Source organism: Zalophus californianus, chromosome 6 (assembly GCF_009762305.2).
Source record: "Zalophus californianus isolate mZalCal1 chromosome 6, mZalCal1.pri.v2, whole genome shotgun sequence".
Classification (NCBI taxonomy): domain Eukaryota; kingdom Metazoa; phylum Chordata; class Mammalia; order Carnivora; family Otariidae; genus Zalophus; species Zalophus californianus.
In genome coordinates this window covers 64,594,905-64,615,557 of record NC_045600.1, presented here as the reverse complement: position 1 = coordinate 64,615,557, position 20,653 = coordinate 64,594,905, and the positions used below count along the sequence as shown (strand labels likewise).

The 20,653-nt window shown below is 40.8% G+C and overlaps 1 pseudogene; it reads right to left on the bottom strand.

Moving 5' to 3' along the window:
- Positions 1-18,281: 18,281 nt before the first annotated feature.
- Positions 18,282-20,215, bottom strand: LOC118357067 (annotated as a pseudogene).
- Positions 20,216-20,653: the final 438 nt, after the last annotated feature.

Genomic DNA, 20,653 nt, shown 5'->3' with positions numbered 1-20,653 from the left:
TCAGTTAAGCATCTGCCTTTGGCGCAGGTCATGGTCCTAGGGTGTAGGGATGCACCCCTGCTTCAGGCTCCCTGCTCAGTGGAGAGTCTGCTTCTGCCCCTCCCCTGCTCATGCTCTCTCTCTCAAATAAATAAAATCTTAAAAAAAGGAGTTTGGAAATATAAGAATCATTGGCATATAACCACCATAGGAAACATGGACAAGATGAAATAATAATAGTGATGAAGGTGAAGATGATGTTGACAATACCAGCCTTTACTGGGTGCTACTTGGAGCAGGCACTATGCAAAGTGCTTTACATGTATGTGGCATAATATTTTGGGATATTAAATTTTCTCTTTTCCTTCCTCTTCTATTCTAATCAAGCCATTCTTTGCCTAACAGGAGGTGAGTATCAGGACAGATAATAAAAATGTTCTAAAAGTTTCTCTGCCCTTTACTTACCTTAAATCTTAGAAGAACTCGGAGAGTTTATGAAGTGACGGGGTTTGGGACAGGCCACCCTCCACCCCGCAAATATGTCACTTTGGCATGCAGAGTATTTTGAACTAAAGGCATTCGAGACCCTACTGGCTCAAGAGAAACTTTTGCCCCTCCCTTAACTACATAGAAGAATCTAAATTGGAGGGTCTTTCCAGAATAAGTGTTATTAACAGAAATAAAATTTATCCCAGTGACTCAGCTGTATGGCAGGGCAAACATCTAATTACCAAACATCTGCTCTTCTCATCATCCTATGAAGTGCATTCCTTTCCTCTGAAGTTCCAGACCACTTAATTCAGAATGACATATATATCTCATTTTGCCTGTCTTTGGAATTTCCATGTCTGTGTGGATTCCCCACACCTATGCTAAGCTTAATTTTCTCCTGTTAATCTGTCACATGTCAATCTGGTTCTTAGTCCAGCTAGAAGGACCCTTAAAGGGGACAGGAATTCTTGCTCCCTGACAGAAGGTAAAAAAGGTAGATTTCCAAGAATAGCTACAGCAGTGATTCTCAAACTTTTTGGTATCAGGACCTCTCCATATTCATAGATATTATTTAGAACCAAAATGTGCTTTTGTTTATACAAGTTATATCTATAAATATTTACTAATGTAGAAATTAAATCTAAGACAAAGTTTTAAATATTCATTAAAAATAATAAAATACGGGCACCTGGGTGGCTCAGTCGGTTAAGCATCTGCCTTAGGTTCAGGTCATGATCCCAGGGTCCTGGACTCAAGCCCCACATCAGGCTCCTTGCTCAGCGGGAAGCCTGCTTCTCCCTCTGCCCTGCTGCTCCCCCTGCTTGTGTTCTCTCCCCCTCACTGACAAATAAATAAATAAAATCTTTAAAAAAAAATCCAGTCTTACACAGATATATGATTGGAAAAAGTATTTTAATAGACTTTTCAGGTAATTTGTGGATATTCTTTCTGGGTACAACACTAAAACTCAACAAATGTTAATTTATTGTTTAACTGCAATGTGGAATTTGAAATCAGATAAATGAACTTTTTATATATCATTACATTAAAATCTGTTGATCTGTATTGTACTTTACTTTGAATAGATCTTCTACCCCTTTGTGGTTTTGTAATGTCATCTACTGGCTATTCAGAAAATATTGGCTAACTTAGTTGTGCAGATCCTCCAAATCTTAACATCTTCCAGTATATAATATCCAAAAATTGTATGTGTTACTATCACCACTGATCTCACGAGAAATGTTGTCAATGTGTTGGGAAGCTGTTAACCTCAAGATCATGGGTACAAGTTTTTCAAAATTCTTTTTTTTTTTAAGATTTTATTTATTTATTTAGAGCACATAAACATGGGGAGCAGCAGAGAGAGAGGGAGAGAGAATCCCAAGCTGACTCTGCACTGAGCATGGAGCCCAATGCGGGGACTGATCTCATGACCTCAAGATCATGACCTGAGCTGAAATCAAGAGTCGGACACTCAACTGACTTAGCCACCCAAGCACCCCCAGTTTTTCAAAATTCTAAATTTTATCGTTGGTGACCAATTTTGTCTATTTATTTATTTATTTAAAAGTAGCAGGCTCCCCTTGCTCATTTTCTAGAAATGTTAGCCTAATGCCCAAGTCTGAATAAAATGTTTGTCAGTTCTTTTAGTGAAAATGGTGTTCCATGAAAAAAGCAGCTAGCTTAGCTCACAATTCATTGCTCCAGTGCATTGTAATACTACTATACGTATTAGAAGCATATTATATGTATTTTCTGGGGCGCCTGGGTGGCTCAGTCGTTAAGCGTCTGCCTTCGGCTCAGGTCATGATCCCAGGGTCCTGGGATCGAGCCCCGCATCGGGCTCCCTACTCTGTGGGAAGCCTGCTTCTCCCTCTCCCACTCCCCCTGCTTGTGTTCCTGCTCTCGCTGTGTCTCTCTCTGTCAAATAAATAAATAAATAAACAAATAAAATCACAAGCGTCGGCGAGACTAACATTTAAAAAAAAAAAGGAAGCACATTATATGTATTTTCTATTTCACCACAGAGTATTAAAGGGTCAAGATTTAATAAAAGTAATACCTTTTACTGCTTCAGCAAGGAAATTGTTACATGAAACTGGTTTGTTTTTTTACTGCAAATGTGTGGTAGTGGAGAATACAGTAATAGTATAGTTTGATGGTGTCTGAGAGAAAAAAACTTTCCCTATACATACTCTTAGATTCAGTTCTTGGTAACCTGTGAATTAAACTGACGGAAGACAGGTTAGCAAGAGAAAAGACAGATTTTTATTTTTATTCAAGTAGGGACACACTGGAGTTCACAAAAAGTGTGACTCAAAGAGGTGGTTAGAATTTCGGGCTTAGGGTCCCTGGGTGGCTCAGTTGGTTAAATGTCAGCCTTCAGCTCAGGTCATGATCCCAGGGTCCTGGGATTGAATCCCACGTTGGGCTCCCTGCTCAGCGGGAAGCCTGCTTCTCCCTCTGCCTCTCTCCCTGCTCATGCACGCGCGCTGGCACACTCTCTCTCAAATAAATAAATAAATAAATAAATAAATAAATAAATAAATAAATAAATAAATAAATAAAATCTTTAAAAAATAAAAAAAAGAATTTTGGGCTTATATTCCACATAATTAGAGGAAGAAGTGAGGGAAAAGGGCACTTACAGAAAACGACTGACTTGGAGGGGCACTTGGTGGGCTCAGTCAGTGGAGTATATAACTCTTGATCTCAGGATTGTGAGTTTAAGCCCCATGTTGCATGTACTGATTACTTAAAAATAAAATCTTTTATTAAAAAAAGAAAAGAAAACAGTGGCCTTCTTAATAAGGGGAAGGGGAGAAAGGGCACTTATGGGAAAACAAATGATCTTTTAGAAAGATAAGTGGGTCCGTAGGCGCCTGTCTGCTTAGGTGTGGTGTGGATACCTCATCTCCAGTGATAAAAGTCAATCTTTTCTGGTTGCTGCTCCAGGGAAGGGAGTTATGACAACTGAGTTCTTTCGGGAGGCTCTACTTTTAGGCAGATGAGGGATTTCAAGAATTCAAATGCTTTCTGTTTAAAAGAACTGTTAGGCCACAGTGGCATATTCTGGACCCCTTCAGTGCCGGTGTGTTGATTAGCGCCAGAACACCAACAGTTTCACACACCATTGTTTTTGTATTATTGGTGCAAATGCCAACATGGTGAAAAGGACAAGTAACATTTTACTATAATTCCAAAAACAGTTTTGATTTCTCCAACTGCCTTAAAAGGTTTTGGGGACCCCCTGGGGTTGTGGACCCTACTTTGAAAACCACTAAGTGATGGTGTCTTAGAGAATCAGAGGGGGAAACAGGGCCTGAAAAACAGATTCCTCCAGGTAAGTGGTTACAAAGAGGGAGGCCTGCAAATCCTAGAGAAGTGCAGAAAAGCACTATCCCTTTTTGGCACCAGCATGAGGAGGCAGCAAGACTCGGGGAAAGAATAGCTATTTGGTGCATCTTCACCTTGGCGGACAAACAATAGGATACCTTGGCAAAAGATTCCTTTGCTTCCAGAATGGTGTAGGCACTTCAGAGTGCTGACGATGAGAATAACACGTCATCACGTGTGTGGACTGATGGCTACTGATCAAAAAGGAAACACATTAAAAAAAAAAAAAAGGAAACACATACACAAAGCATACACTGAGGACTGAGCACTTCATGGGATTCTTGGTATAACCCCATGGATGGGCAAGGGAAAACTCCCAGAATGATGATCTTCGCAGCATGGGAGCCAGATCAGATATCAAGTAGAATTATAAATATTTTAAAAATATTACTTTTTTGGGAGTGCCTGGGTAGCTCAGTCAGTTAAGCAGCTGACTCCTGATTTTGGCTCAGATCATGATCCCAGAGTCCTGGGAGCCTGCTTCTCCCTCTTCCACTGCCCCTCCCTCTGCTTGTACTTTCTCTCTCAAATGAATAAATAAAATCTAAAAAAAATAATAAAATATTACCTTTTTTTTTTTTTAAGTAGGCTCCACACCCAGCATGGAGCCCAGCACAGGGCTTGAACTCACGACCCTGGGATTAAGACCTGAGCTGAGATCAAGAGTCAGATGTTTAACCGACTGAGCCACACAAGTGCCCCTTAAAATACTACTTTCTATAACTGAGTTTGTAGGCCTAAGTTTACTGACTCTATATGCATCATCTTGTTTAATACTTGACAACCTTATGAGGTAGATATTATCATCATTCCCATTTTATAGATGGAGAAGCTGATGATTTACTTTATGCTAGTAAATGGCAGAACCAGGATTAGTACTATCTTTGAAACTTTGTGCTTTTAGTTGGCACACTTTCTCTGTTGATTTAGTATAGATAATTTCCCTGTTTGCATTCTCTCCCTTCATGTATTAACATCCCTGGTGATGGGATCAGAGAGAGAGAAGATAAGACGTTTGGTTGACTTGTATTTGCCCAGTTGTTTGCCCTATTTGCAGTTGTTTGTGGGCTATTACAACCCTGGCAAGAAGTGACCTGGCAGATCTTAGATTACTTAGTCTAAAACAATCCCTGGAAGGGATGGTAAATGAAGATGGTAAGTGCTGATACATTTGTGGTGAGTCTGCCCAGGAAGCCCACACAACTGCAGGTGGTGTAAGGCTCACTTTCCTGCTCTCTGAGCCTCACACCTAAAAGGAAGGCTGATCACTAGGATATGGAGGCTTGGAAAGCTCTAAGGAAGGGTGATCAGACCCTGCGAACAGTGTCAAGGAAGCAGCCCCATCAAAATGAAGCAAATGTGCCTCCTATCTGGCATTCCTTAATTTTATTATTATTTTTTTAAAGAATCTTATTTATTTTTATTTTGAGAGAGAGAGAGCACACGAGCACATGCACTAGTGCAGGGGTAGGGAAGGGGCAGAGGGAAAGAAAGAATCTTAAGCAGGCTCCACACTCAGCATGGAGCCCAATGTGGGGCTCAATCTCAGGATCCTGAGATCATGACCTGAGCTGAAATCAAGAGTCAGATTCTCAACCGAATGAGCCACTCAGGCACCGCTGATATTCCTTCAATTATAGAAACATAGTACCTCTGACTGGCATATTCAAAATATCCCAAGGCACTCCAGAACATGAATACTGTGATTTTAAAACATGTCTACAAAGGAAATTCTTTGACGCTCTTCCCATTAAGAACTGGGTTTTAATCCCTCTCTCCGCAACATAGGCTGGCCTTAGTGATTGGCCTCTATGGAATTGAGTGTGGCAGAGTGATGGCTAAGTTAAAAAAGTCAATTCAGCTTCTTAAACTGTCTGATTAGTTTTTGTCTGTTTTTTGTTACCTTTATTTTTCAGAATACTATTTATACCAAGGGTGGTAAGAAAGTTGATCCTTGGGGGGGTGCCTAGGTAGCTCAGTCATTGGGCGTCTGCCTTCGGCTCAGGTAGTGATCCTGGGGTCCTGGGATTGAGCCCCGCATTGGGTTCCCTGCTCGGTGGGAGGCCTGCTTCTCCCTCTCCCACTCCCCCTGCTGGTGTTCCCTCTCTCGCTGTGTCTCTGTCAAATAAATAAAATCTTTATTAAAAAAAAAAAAAAAAGAAAGTTGATTGTTAGGAAAGAAAAAAAAACCTACATTCCCTAATCAAAATCTAACAGATTTGGGGAATATTGTGAATTATCTGCAGCTAGTCAGGAGGCTTGAGAGAGAAAACATCTGGGGGAACCTCCTCCCTCTGACTCTCCAGTGTATATACAGACTCAGCACCTCAAGTACACTCAGAAATACAGGCTATTCTGACTTAAATAATAAAGGCAGCAATGTGAGACCTCCAGATGAGGATTCCAACTGGTTTTCCTGTTACCTGAATTAATAACACTGTTATGTTCAAAAACAAGATCCGGGCTGGGATTCTCACTGCCCTCAAACAACAGATACAAAAAAGTTGGGCTGAGAGGGTGGACAGTGGTCTGGTACCTTCTTTGAGGTTAGAGCAAAGGGGCCTGGCCCATCACCCTGGATCAGTGGCACCTCCTATCGTGGGGCTTTACCTGGCAGCTTCCAGGATCTGACGTGGGGCAAGAGCCAGCTGCTTCTACTGAGCTCTCCTCCTTCATCCCAACTGCCCTGTTGTGAACTACGAGTTGAGTTGTGTCTTCCCTAGTGCTTGAATGCCATTCACTACTCTCTATAGACACCAGCCTGGTCGCTGCTGGGCCCTAGCTTGTGTCCATTGGCAGCTGGGGGCAGAGCATGAGCCTCTTCCCCTGATGGTAACATTTATTTATCTATCTATCTATCTATCTATTTATTTATTTATTTTATTTATTTATTTTAAAGATTTTATTTATTAGGGAGGGAGAGAGAAGACACAAGTAGGGGGAGTGGCAGGCAGAGGGAGAAGCGGGCTCTGTGCTGAGCAGGGAGCCCGATGCAGGCCTCCATCCCAGGACCCTGGGATCATGACCTGAGCCAAAGGCAGACGCTTAACCAACTGACCCACCCAGGTGCCCCTGATGGTAACATTTAAATCAACAGCGTTCCCAGGGCCCAGTGAGCACATTTAAATAATAAAAATAATTGTTATCGGGCGCCTGGGTGGCTCAGATGGTTAAGCGTCTGCCTTCGGCTCAGGTCATGATCCCAGAGTCCTGGGATCGAGCCCCACATCGGGCTCCCTGTTTCTCGGGAGCCTGCTTCTCCCTCTGCCTCTCTCTCTCTGTCTCTCATGAATAAATAAATAAAATCTTTTAAAAAAATTGTTATTCTATACATAGCCAATGATAAAAACATACTGGGACAGAAAAAAAAAGGATGCCTTAGAAATGAGAAGATATATTTAAAAGAAGATATATTTAAAAGATACATTTAAAAACAAAAAGGAAAAACTTCTCCAGTAATCCCCAGTCCCCACGTCTAAATTCTTTGTGGCTAGCCGGCAGGCAGATGAAGAAATTAGAAGACACCAGAGTCATCATCGGACCTAACTGTCCTCCTTTCTCTAAAAGACAGAGATCCAGAAGGATCTTCTTACTTGGTTACCCATGCCTTGAAAACATCTAAATATCTACACTAAAGAGTGTGTGTATTGGGGTGTGTGTATTGTGATTTATAAAGCACCATGGAAACATTCTCATTTCCAGGCATGAGGATTACACTGATTTTACTCAAATACAGAAGCTTGGGGCTTAATGCACTGATGTTTCTTCTTGGGGGTTCAGTAGCCTGAATGACTGACAGGGACTCAAAAGCTGCCATCAAAAGGCAGAATTTTATCAAATGCAGATTCAAATCTGAGATTCTTGACTTCAACATTAGGAAGCACAATTATGTTTTCAAAAATTTTTTTTTGTTCATCAGTATTTTATTATTATTATTTTTTTAAAGATTTTATTTATTTGTCAGAGAGAGAGAGCACAAGCAGCGGGGGAGTGGAGGCAGAGGGAGAAGCAGGCTTCCTCCTGAGCAAGGAGACTGATGTGGGACTCGATCCCAGGACCCTGGGATCATGACCCGAGCCGAAGGCAGACGCTTAACTGACTGAGCCACCCAGGTGTCCCTTATTATTTTTTAGAGATTTTATTTATTTAATGCAAGAAAGCATGAGCGGGGGAGAGAGGCGGATGGAGAGGGAGAGACAGACCTTCCCACTGAGCAAGGAGCCTGATGCGGGGCTGATCCCAGGACCTTGGGATCATAACCTGAGCCGAAGGGAGGTGCTTAACTGACTGAGCTACCCAGGTGCCCTTGTTCATGAGTATTTTAAATGATAAACTTCATGCTCATGTAAGAAAATTTAACAATAAAGAAGGATATAAAGTGGTTTCCTGATATAAGGGTTTTCAGCCCTTAATCACCATTAAGTTTCTTGTATATTATTCAACAAAATTCTAATGCTTATATAAAAGGACACACACACGCTTCAACAAATATAAAAACTGTACAAATAAATTTATATTATATATGTATAAACTATAAAATCATAATTAGGAGCATAATATGCAGTCTATTCTGTAAACTTTTTTATAATTGTTGATCTGCTACATTATAAAAAATAGTTTCATATTATTCCAATATTTGTATTACTCTGCTTTAACCAGAACCTTAGCAATGGACATTTATGTTGCTTATAATTTTTTGTTTTTGTTTTTTTAAATTGGTATCACTTAACTGGCCTCTAATATGTTGCATCAATTGATACTCCTACCAATGGCATATGTGTGTGCCTGTTTTGAACCGCTATTGTCACTGAAGATTATCAAAAGTTTTCTAAATAGATTTGAGGATCTAAGTCAGTCCTTTTGGTAGAAATGTATATATGGGGGAAATTCGTGAAGTCAGCACATTTACCTAAGTAAACAAACTATAGATTCCAGGTCAATGTAAGAGTGAAGTATAGAGTCACTGATTTGTGATTCCCTGCTTTATTTTCCTAAGATTTGGGACTTATAAAGCCTTTCCTCATTACAATTCTCCAAGCGTTGAACAGGTTTATAGTCTAGACAGTGATGTTGCTCTGTAGACTATGCTAAGGCCTCTGTTTCCAGCTTCCTGGATACTTGTAGTTAACAACCCAAAAGTTTAAGGCTGTGCTGGTAGTTTGAGACTCTAATCAATGTTTAACCATGTTTTTGTATTTTGGAAAATACGTTCAGACACCCAATTTGGGAGGCCAGAAACACATTTCCTCTCTACTCTAGTGATATGGGGCGTACTCACTAGTGATATGGGGCGTATGCACCGTATCTTCCCCAGAAATTTGGATCTTGGCAAGAGGCCACTCCACCTTACATACTACCCTTGACTGAATGAAAGACCAGCTAAGAAGCACAACTACTAAATGGAAGAAGGGGAAGAGAACTGGGTGGGATGGCGGGGAGGGAGTGATGGTAGGTAAAAACCCCTCTTGGCTATGGAGGAAAAGCAGAGGGTTTCAGTTCCCTTGTGGGAGGCAAAGATGGTGTGCAGCACCAGGAACAGGCTCAAAATAGTGATCTTGGCAGGGCATACCAGACTTCTGAGATTGATTATAAAAGTTTCCAGCTTATGAAGTCTCCAGTGTCTTTTTTCAGCCAGCAACTGGAATGCCAAAGGCAAGGCATTTTTCCAGTAACTTGATATACTTCCTATCAACTAGCAGTTCCTTCGGACTTCTTGAGTAAGGAAGCAAAGAGTTCTCTCCTATGTTGAGGGAAAGAAACCTGTTTCTTGGAAACAGCTCTGTCATATTTCACCAGAAATACCAGCATAGCCTCACCGGTTATATTTCACAGGGCTCTGATGATGTCCCATATTCTCAGAAGGAAAAGACAAGTAAACACAAGTCGGCTTCAGCATTCTAGATGCCTGGGTGCACAAAGTGTAGTGTGTTTACTCTCATCTCCATACGTACCACAGTATTTGTTTCTGGCACTGAGAAACAGCATTTGATGAACCCAGAAACGCTTGGGTTTTATACAACACTGTTTTTTGTTTGTGTTTATTGTTTGTTTGTTTTTTTAAATAAATCCTTACTTTACTTTAAAATGTCTATCGGGGCGCCTGTATGGCTCAGTTGTTAAGCGTCTGCCTTCGGCTCAGGTCATGATCGAGCCCTGCATTGGGCTCCCTGCTCCCCAGGAAGCCTGCTTCTCCTTCTCCCACTCCCCCTGCTTGTATTCCCTCTCTCGCTGTGTCTCTCCCTGTCAAATAAATAAATAAAATCTTAAAAAAAAAAATAAATGTCTATCATGGGGCACCTGGGTGGCTCAGTTGGTTAAGTGTCCGTCTGCCTTTGGCTCGGGTCATGATCCCAGGGTGCTGGGATAGAGCCCCGCATTGGGCTCCCTGCTCCGTGGGGAGCCTGCTTCTCCCTCTGCCTGCAGCTCCCCCTGCTTGTGCTCTCTCTCTCTCTGTCAAATAAATAAAATCTTTAAAAAAAAAATAAAATGTCTGACAACTGGTTTTCAAAATTTTAAATCACAACTTTTTGTTGCAGGTTTTCTAAAAAATAAATTAAAGCCAAGTACTAAAGAAATTCAGATGATTATCAAATATTTGCCCTCCAAAAAAATGCTAGGCATAGCTAATTTTACTGAGTTCTTCAAGGCATTCTTGGCATCTATTTTATGCAAATTGTTCTAGAAAGTAAAAAAGTTCAGAAAAGGTCAAGCTCATTTTTGAAGGCTGAGATCTTTTTAAAAATGTGTTCATTCATTTATTTACTTTTTTAGAATTGAGAATTAACTGGCATATAACATTATATTAGTTTCAGGTGTACAATATCATAATTGATATTTGTGAATATTGTGAAACGATCACCACAGTAAGTCTACTTAACATTTGTCACCATACATAGTTACAATTTTTTTTTTCTGGTGATGAGGACTTTTAAGAAGCCTAAAATATTGGGGTGGCTAGCTGGCTCAGTCTGTAGACATGTAAATCTTGATCTCAGGGTTGTGAGTTCAAGTCCTATGTTGGGTGTGGAGCCTACTTAAAATAATAAACAAACAAATAAGAAGGCTAAAATCTTGATTAAAAACAAGATAAGGACAATACATGAAAATTATTGGCCCTAAATACTTATGAATGTGAATACACACACACACACACAAAATCCTAAATCAAGGGCTAGCTAAACAATTAACAAGGTATTAAAAAAAAAGTCATACATCAAAATCAAGTAGTTTATTCTAGAAAAGCCAAACAGGTTCAAAAATAGAAAATCTAGCACATTAAGGAGCTAAAAGAGAAAAATCATTATCTCAATTGATTGAGAAAAAAAATTAGATAAATCTTAGGTGCCTATTTATGATTATTTTTTTAAAGCAAGAACTCAGCATACGTGGAGTAGAAGGAAGCTTAATTTGATAAAGATTTTATACCAACTTTGGGTACATCTCTTAAAGATTGGAAACAAATCCTTCTAATTTAACATAGTGCTTGCAGGGGAAGAAAAATAGTTTTCCCTCTGTCCTTCTGAGTTCTTAGCTGAGATCCCTATAATAAAAACACAAATTAACACCACAAGAGAAGAACAAAGAGGAGTTATTAACATGTATACCGCATGTGGACATGGGAGATACCCAGGGAAAAATGAGTAATTCCCTGATGTGTCTTAGAATTCAGGAATAAATACCAGTTTAATAGGGAAAGAGGAGGCGGGGAATGTAGGCCTCTTAGGGGAGAATAAATGATATGTAGGAAAGATAAATGGGCACTTAGAAGAATAGATTATATATGATATGATAGTTTGTGACACAGTCTTTTTGGGTATGGTTTTGACTTCTAGTCTCCTCTCCTTTGATAAAAGTCAGTCTTCCTTGGTTGATGAAACTCTCGGGGGGGGGGGGCGATTTATATCAACTGAGCTCTTTTTGGAGGCTCTGTCTTAAGCAGATAAGGCGAGTTCCCTGCATTTGCTGTTTTTCAAGAGCCTACAGCTCAAAATAACTAATACACCAAAGTGGTATATTTTGGGTTGGCATGTCCTGAACTCCTACAGTCATATTTTGGAATGGCATTGTTCTGCTAGCCTTCATGCTATGAGGAAGAAAAAAGATATAGTTTATTTTAGCAGGTTCCACACATAATAAAATTTTCCTGAAGATGATTTATAAAGTGCTGAAAACATGAAAAAGGAAAAAACTCTTGTAGACTTCTGTCATTTTTTTTGGTTATCCAATTTGCAACTCTTCTTCCTATGTGGGAGAAATCCTTTATTGTATACCATGTAGGTGAGATGCAATGCTCTGCTTTCTACAATGGAAGCTTAGGTGGAGACATCTTCCCTCTTCTTGAACTGTAGCATTTCAGCAGCCAGTGAGGTATCTGATCTTGGCCTGGCAAAGAGATGCTCCTGCTGAGACTCTACTCTAGACAGATGGCCTGGATGTTTCCATTGAGCTAGCTGTGGTAGAATTCAATGGGGGCAGTGCCCTGCAGCTTCCTACCTTTTTTTTTTTTTTAAGTAATCTCTACACCTAATGTGGGACTCACACTTACAGCCCTGAGATCAAGAACTGCATGCTTTACTGACTGAGCCAGCCAGGTTCCCTATAGCTTCCTACTTCTTGGTCTTCCAGAGCTGCCTTGATTCCTGCACATTTTCTAAGTTTAGTGTTCTGTCCCCATTGACTTGTTAAACCCATGAAAGCTTTCAATGAATTCTCATTTTTCTTTTCAACTTAAGATACACCTTGCTTTCTACCACCTAGAAGAAATCCTACTAATATTATATTCTATTTCTTTCCAGATTTTTGCTTTGCATTTTTTATATAATTAAGATCAAGCTCTATACATTTTTTTTAAGATTTTACTCATTTATTTGACAGGGAGACACAGCGAGAGAGGGAACACAAGCAGGGGGAGCGGGAGTGGAAGAAGCAGGCTTCCTGCCAAACAGGGAGCCTGACGCGGGGCTCGATCCCAGGATCCTGGGATCATGACCTGAGCTGAAGGCAGACGCTTGATGACTGAGCCACCCAGGCGCCCCGAGCTCTATACATTTTTGTATTTGTTTATCTAGCTCAACATGCACAAATACATCATTTTAAATACTAGGTAAATAAATTTTAAAGTTTATGTAATTATTCTATAGTATTTATACCATAATTTCCTTACCCATAATCCTATTGGATATTTGAGTTTGTTCCAAAATGTTCAGGTTATCATAAATAATTCTTCAAATAAATCATTGTGTATGTTTTTCTCAGTTGTTTTTAATATGTCCTTATGATACATTCCCGAGTAGAATTATTATACCCAACAGTAGGAGTCATAGTATTAAGCTTGTGTCCAATAAATACAAAAATGCATGACAAGTACAGAGAATGCAGAAAGGACTGGCCATTATAATCATCAAAAAATTTATTGAGCGCCAATTAGATATATGGCATCATTGGTCACTAAGCCATGACCCCTGCCTTACAAGCAAGTCAAACATTTCTCCCCATCTAACTTGCAAATGAGATCTACCAATAAATAATCTACAAAAATGAAGAGAGTGCAATGTGTAAACAGGACACTGCACTAGAATGAGCTGTTACAGAAGACATAGAATATTAGCTCTAGAAGGAACTATAATTACTTTATGGTATAAATAAATGAAAGTAAAAAAACAAAATTTATGTTTTTCAAGCTGTATAATTACAAAGGTTTGAACAAATAGATAAATGAACCTAAGTACTTTAGGTCAAGATAAACTTCCAAAGAAATTTTTTTCTGGCTATAGATGTATTCAACATAATCCCCTCCAACCTAGGCTGGCTGTCCAAGTTCACAACCCATATTGCCTCTAAAGGGGAATTTGGTTGCTAAACCAGCAATGTGACCCAGCAATTTGTCTATAGCTGTCTCTATAGCTTCCCGCAGTTGAGTCTTGCAGGCCACTTGCCCTCCAGACCTTTCAGCAGGCCTACCAGTTGGTCAGGATGGCTGGAAGACCAGGTGGCAGGCATGATCCCAGGGGGCAGATGGTGGTAATCATGGAAATACTGGCTACTTTTGTTGGTAATGTATCAGGAGAAAAGATGTCAGGCAAACTGTTCCTTCAGTAGCCTCATGACTTGAGAAACTACATGACCTTCATGACACGAAGGGGGCATGTTCTTGTCTGACAGCTTGGGGTGCTTTGGCATGTTGATATCCTTCTTGGCCACCATCACTCCCTCCTTAAAAAGGAGTTTATAAATCAAAACAGTATAGTACTGGCACAAAAACAGACACATAGATCAATGGAACAGAACAGACAGCCCAGAAATAAACACACACTTATACGGTCAATTAATCTATGATAAAGGAGGCAAGACTATGCAATGGGGAAAAGATAGTTTCTTCAACAAATGGTGCTGGGAACACTGGACAGTGGCATGCAAAAGAATGAAACTGGACCATTTTCTTACACCATATACAAAAATAAACTCAAAATGGATTAAAGACCCAAGTGTGAGACCTGAAACCATAAAAATCTTAGAACATAGGAAGTAATTTCTTTGATAGCCACCATGGAAACATTGTTGTAGGTAGGTCTCCTGAGGTAAGGGTAACAAAAACAAAATTAAACTACTGGAACTATACCAAAATAAAAAGCTTCTGCACAGTAAAGGAAATGATCAACAAAAACAAGGCAACCTATTGAATGGGAGAAGATATTTGCAAATGATATACTCAGTACAGTATATCCAACATATATAAACATTTATACAACTCAGCACCAAAAACCAAATAATCCAATTAAAAATGGGCAAGGGAGCCTGGATGGCTCAGTCAGTTAAGCATCTGACTCTTGACCTCAGCTCAGGTCATGAGCTCAGGGTCATGAAATAGAGCTCCGTGTGTCAGGCTCTGCACTCAGTGTGGGAATCTGCTCAAGATTCTCTCTCTCTTCCTCTCCCTCTACCCTTCCCCCTGCTCACTGGCATGCTCTCTAATTAAAAAATGAGCAGAGGATATGAATAGACATTTTTCGAAAGAAGACACACAGATGGCCATGAGAAACATGAAGATGCTCATCACTTATCATGAGGGAAAAGCAAACGAGAACCACAATGAGACAGCACCTCACACCTGTCAGAATGGTTAAAATAAAAAAGACAAGAAATAACAAGTGTTGGTGAGGTATGGAAAAAAAGGAACACTTGTACACTGTTCATGGGAATGTAAATTGGTGCAGCCACTGTGGAAAACAGTATGGAGGTTCCTCAAACAATTCAAAATAGAAGTACCATATGATACAGTAATCCTACTATTGGGTATTTACCCAAAGAAAACAAAAACACTAATTCAAAAAGATATATGCACCCCAATGCTTATTGCAGGATTATTTATAATAACCAAAATATGGAAGCAACCCAAGTAACCACTGATAGATGAATGGATAAAGAAGTGGTACACACATACACACACTCAAATATTAGTCATAAAAAAGAATGAGATCTTGCCATTTGTAGTGATATGAATGGCGCTATAGAGTATAATGCTAAGCAAAATAAGTCAGTCAGAGAAAGGAACACCATATGATTTCCCTCATATGTAGGATTTAAGAAACAAAACAAAGAAAAAGACCAAAAAAAACCCCACAAAAACCCAGACTCTTAAATATAGAGAACAAATATTGTTTGTGGTGGTTGCCAGAGGAGAGGTGGGTGGGGGATGGGTGAAATAGGTGAGGTTTTTGAGAGTACACATGTCCTTTTTTTTTTTTTAAAGATTAAAAAAAAATTTTTTTTTAAGTTTACTTATTTAAATAATCTCTATACTCACTGTGGGGCTCGTACTCATGACTCCACGATCAGGTGCCACAGGCTCTTCCAACTGAGCCAGCGAGGTGCCCCTTCAAGGTTTATTTATTTTTTTAAATAGGCTTCACACCCGGTATGAACTCACGACCCTGAGGTCAAGACCTGAACTGAGATCAAGAGTCGGATTCTTAACCAACTGAGACACCCAGGTGCCCCAAGATTTTATTTTTAAGTAATCTCCACACCCAACGTGGGGCTTGAATTTACAACCCTAAGTCCAAGAGTCCCATGCTCCACTGACTGAGCCAGCCAGCCACCCAAGAGTACATGTCTCCTGATGAGCACTGAGAAATATATAGAATTGTTGAATCATTGATTATACACCTGAAACTAATATCACAGTGTATGCTAATTATACTTCAATTTAAAATGCAAAAATAGTGAATAACATAACAATAAAAATTAAGAAAAACACAAGGGGAGTATTCCCCCCCAAAATAAATAAATAAATAAATAAAATGCAAAATTTTTTTTAAAAAGACACAGAAAACAAGTTTCACAAGAAGGATGTTTGTTCTCTAGGTCCTTATCTTTTATACTATCTGCAAGTCTTTTGAAACAAATAAAGGAGTTTTGGTGATTGGTTAAAAAAATAAGAGAAAAAGAGTTTATAAATGGCAATCCAGTTCTTTGTGGACATCAACATCACCAGGGGCTGGGGCTGGAAAGCCAAGATAAACTACTAAACTTAATTCTTTATAATAAAAATTCAGACAGTCTGCATCTTAGGACCAGAAGGAACTGCTGGAGGATGACCCAGTCTTTTTTTTTTTTTTTTTAAGATTTTATTTATTTATTTGACAGAGAGACACAGCAAGACAGGGAACACAAGCAGGGGGGCGTGGGAGAGGGAGAAGCAGGCTTCCCGCGGAGCAGGGAGCCCAATGTGGGGCTCAATCCCAGGACCCCGGGATCATGACCAGAGCCGAAGGCAGACGCTTAACGACTGAGCCATCCAGGCACCCCGAGGAGGACCCAGTCTTTTCTCATTCTCCATATAGGGCTATTTTCAGGGAATACTTAAAGAGCTCAGTTACTTGAGAAGGAAAAATCCCTTCTTAGCCATAGTACTAAAGAAGAACAACAATATCTTTTAAAAGTCTTATTTCATTTATGCTTGTCCCTAGAAATGGAAAGGACACAATGATCTGTAGAATTCTCTAAACAATTCTTTTTTTTTTTTAAAGATTTTATTTATTTATTTGACAGAGAGAGACACATGGAGAGAGGGAACACAAGCAGGGGGAGTGGGAGAGGGAGAAGCAGACTCCCCGCTGAGCAGGGAGCCCGCTGCGGGGCTCGATCCCAGAATCCTGGGATCATGACCTGAGCTGAAGGCAGACGCTTAACCAACTGAGCCACCCAGGTGCCCCTAAACAATTATTTCTGCTTAACTGCTAAACTTCACCTTTATATGGACCTGCATATACTGCAACTTCCAAAGGCAACCAGAGATGTTTTAGTCGGCCAGAGCAAATAGGATTTACAGCAAGAGTTTCAGACCAAACAGACTAAATCAATGATCTGAAAAAAAAGACACAAACAAAACTCCCAACTTTTCCTGGAAAATTTGGGAACACATTGAAGAATGTGTCCCCACTTGGAAGGCAAAATGGAGATCCACTCCATTGCATTTTATATTCTTTGGTACCAGAGCCTGGTGCTCTAAGGTTTTTGGTTGCATCATGAATGCCACTTGCTGTGGCCCAGAATATTTGGGCCCAGGACACAGTGCAAATACCATTTTCCTGGTCAGGACAGATCTCCACCCTACCCCCACACCCGTCATCCTTTCATGTCCACATGAGAATAGCTTTGCACAGAACGCAAGGTGATTCTACATTCTGGGTAGGAGAACTTACTGTGGCCACAAATCTAGCCTTTTCTCCTCCTTACAGAATGGTGTCTTAGTTTTGCATTAGATTTGCAGAGGGATCAAAGCAGTGAGTGCAAATTAACCTCAGGATGAAGGACTTAAGGAAACAAAAACTCCTACTTTCAGAGGAGGAAGGTGGCAAACAGAACCCCTTACAAGTAACTCTTTTTTTTTTTTTTTCTTTTTAAAGCAAGCTTTACACAGGAGATGGCTTTGAACTCAGGACCCTGAGATCAAGAGTGGTGTGCTCTACCGAGTGAGCTGGCCAGGGGCCCCCTCAAACAGAACCCCTGATGACCAAATTTCAGAGATCTGTTTAAAGTACATAACTTTAGGGGCGCCTGGGTGGCTCAGTCGTTAAACGTCTGCCTTCGGCTCAGGTCATGATCCCGGGGTCCTGGGATCGAGCCCCGCATCGGGCTCCCTGCTCAGTGAGGAGTCTGCTTCTCCCTCTCCCTCTGCCTCTCCCCCATGCTCATGCTCTCTCTTGCTCTCTCTCAAAAAAATAAAAAAATAAAATAAAATACATAACTTTACTATTAAAAACCCCAAAACAAAATCCTGACAAAGCTTTCCTCCTCATCTTACAGGGAAAAAACCTGGGGAAGCGTTTGTGTACCTTCTGAGCTGAATGTGCCCAGCACACAGTGAGCGCCCGGAGGATTTTTTTTCCAGTTTGTTTTAGCGATGCCGATGCTCAAGCCTTGACCAGCTACTTCCGCCGTGGGTACCACCGATCCTTCCTCGGCTGCTTCTTGGGCTTCAGGCTCTCTCTGAGTTTGTTCAGTCGTGGACAGGGGGCACATGTCTTCTGGAGCCCCAGATCCACGGGCGTGTAGTTCCTACTCTTGTGGAATTTCCTGAGGTTCTCTTCTTTTTCTTTTAGAGAGAGAGCGCGCGCGCCTGGACGCGCGCAAGCGAGAGAGAAGGCGTGTGCATGTGCACGCATGCGCGGAGAAGGGGCAGAGGGAGAATGAGCCGATCTCGAGCAGGCTCTGAGCCTAGTGGGGAGCCTGACTCGGCCTTATCCTACCACGCTGAGATAGTGACCTGAGGGGAAATCAAGAGTCCGCTACTCAACCGAGCCACCCGGTGCCCCTGAGTCTGGCTAATGACAATGAATACACGGACCGTATCTTTGCGTCCAACTCGGATCTTGGAGAGCCTGCTATTTTGGTGTCTCACAGCTGGGACAGCTCCACCTTCAGGTCTTCCAGCCATGTAAGCAGCTCCTCCTTGGCGTGAAGTTCTCGAGCCTTAATCTTGGCCCATCTTGCACAAGCCACCGTAGCCGAGGGGAAGAGCCAGGAGATGTTTCCTGAGCAGGACAGCTCTGACATCTGGCTGGATAGCACCACAAACCTGATCCTGCATTTGATAATTAGGATATACACTTAGGGCTGAATCAGTCTTTGATTGGACTTCTTTTGGTGTCATCTGATTTTTTGTTCAGAAATGCTTTCCCAGGTAAGACCTAAAGAAATTAAAGCCCCCCCATCCCCCCAGCTCCACAGATGAGGAGTTAACAAACTCAAAGGCCAGTGGCCAGGGCTGGTGGCCCAATCTTGCCAATCATGAGAACTTGGGCCATCTACCAGGATGTACAAAGCAAACCAGCACATATCTTTTAATTTCTTCACAGTCTATTAGGTAACATAATACTTCGCAACTGAAAGAATTTAAAGTCACATGCCTAGAGCCTTCTTACGTGGCCAGTCTCACCCTGTTGACCATGCATCACCAAAAATATCTTCTCTAGATATTCATGCTACTAGATCCCTTTACTTACATCTTATGTAAACAGGAGGCTTCGTTTGAGTCATAATTAATCTCTGGATAATTAACTCTTGTTAAGGAATTTGTGGCTAAAAATTTCCTTTGTTAATAGCCTTAGATTCTACTAAAGTAGAGCTCACAGAAAGGGAGAAGGGGGAAGTATTACCATTTGGCGCATACTTCTTAAATCAGTTTAATCTGATTTTACTGTATATTTGAAACAGTTTAACTTGATCTTTACTGTATTTTTTGATTGGTTAAGGGTAGGTGAAGAGACTTTACATAACTGCTGTCCTAATTTACTGGGCTAGAGAATTTTCTTGATTTGTTACGTGGTTCCTTAAATAGTTTGTGTCAGTTTAGCTCTTTTGACTTTCTCCATGAACATTCTATCACCACTCAATAATTAGTGGTGGCTGTGTTTTGGATCCAGCCATTTAAGAAGGAACAACTGAGAAGGAAATTGGGCCAAATTTATTCTATGAGGTGAGATCAAAATAGGAGTTGATCATAAGCAAAAAGCCAAAATTAAATCAGGCACAAAGAAAATGTACAAGGTGATCATGAAGTTTGCTTTAAATTAAATATAAATCTGCAGCAAGCTGTGTCTCTTTTCCAGAGGCAGCTCAGGGTCAGCTGGCAGCCTCTGTAGGCCCTTGCAGTGTGGCAAATCCACTCAAGACTGAGTTCAGCCATCTTCCCTCCTAATTCAAGTCATCCAAGGATCCTTTTCTTGAAAGTCATGAAACTAAGACAACGGACTGTCAAGGTCAGCAGTGGCAGTCACTTGCTCTGTTTTGTTTGTTTTAATTTTTAAAAAAGCTCTTACTAGGAAGTTGATTTCATGTGATCTTATGCTGGAATAAATGTGTATCTGAGGATACTGAAAGACTCGCTGCCAAGCTGGTTTTGCATACAGTCTGAACTGGGAAAGGAGCCTTCATTGGGATGATGGCCAAGGAGCTGGTCAGTTGTGGATATAGCTTAAAAGGTCATTGGCTTACTTGCAAGAATGCTGGCAGCCTCAACATTTGCTACAAATTCCTCTATTAGTCAATTGTTTTTGAATTTCTTTCCCACTGGGAAACCCAAGAATGTCTTTTTCCTGAGTGTACCATTCTCAGCTGATCTCTTTTCCCTGAGATGTTAGGAATGAGGCCCTGCAGCATCCCCTGTGAATCACAGGTCAGGTGGCAGGAAGTCTTTCAAGTTCTTTGCATAGAGTCTCCACCCTCCCTGTCTGTCCACACCCTCAAAAGGACATAGGCAGCATTTCTGAGCCTTAGACCCAGA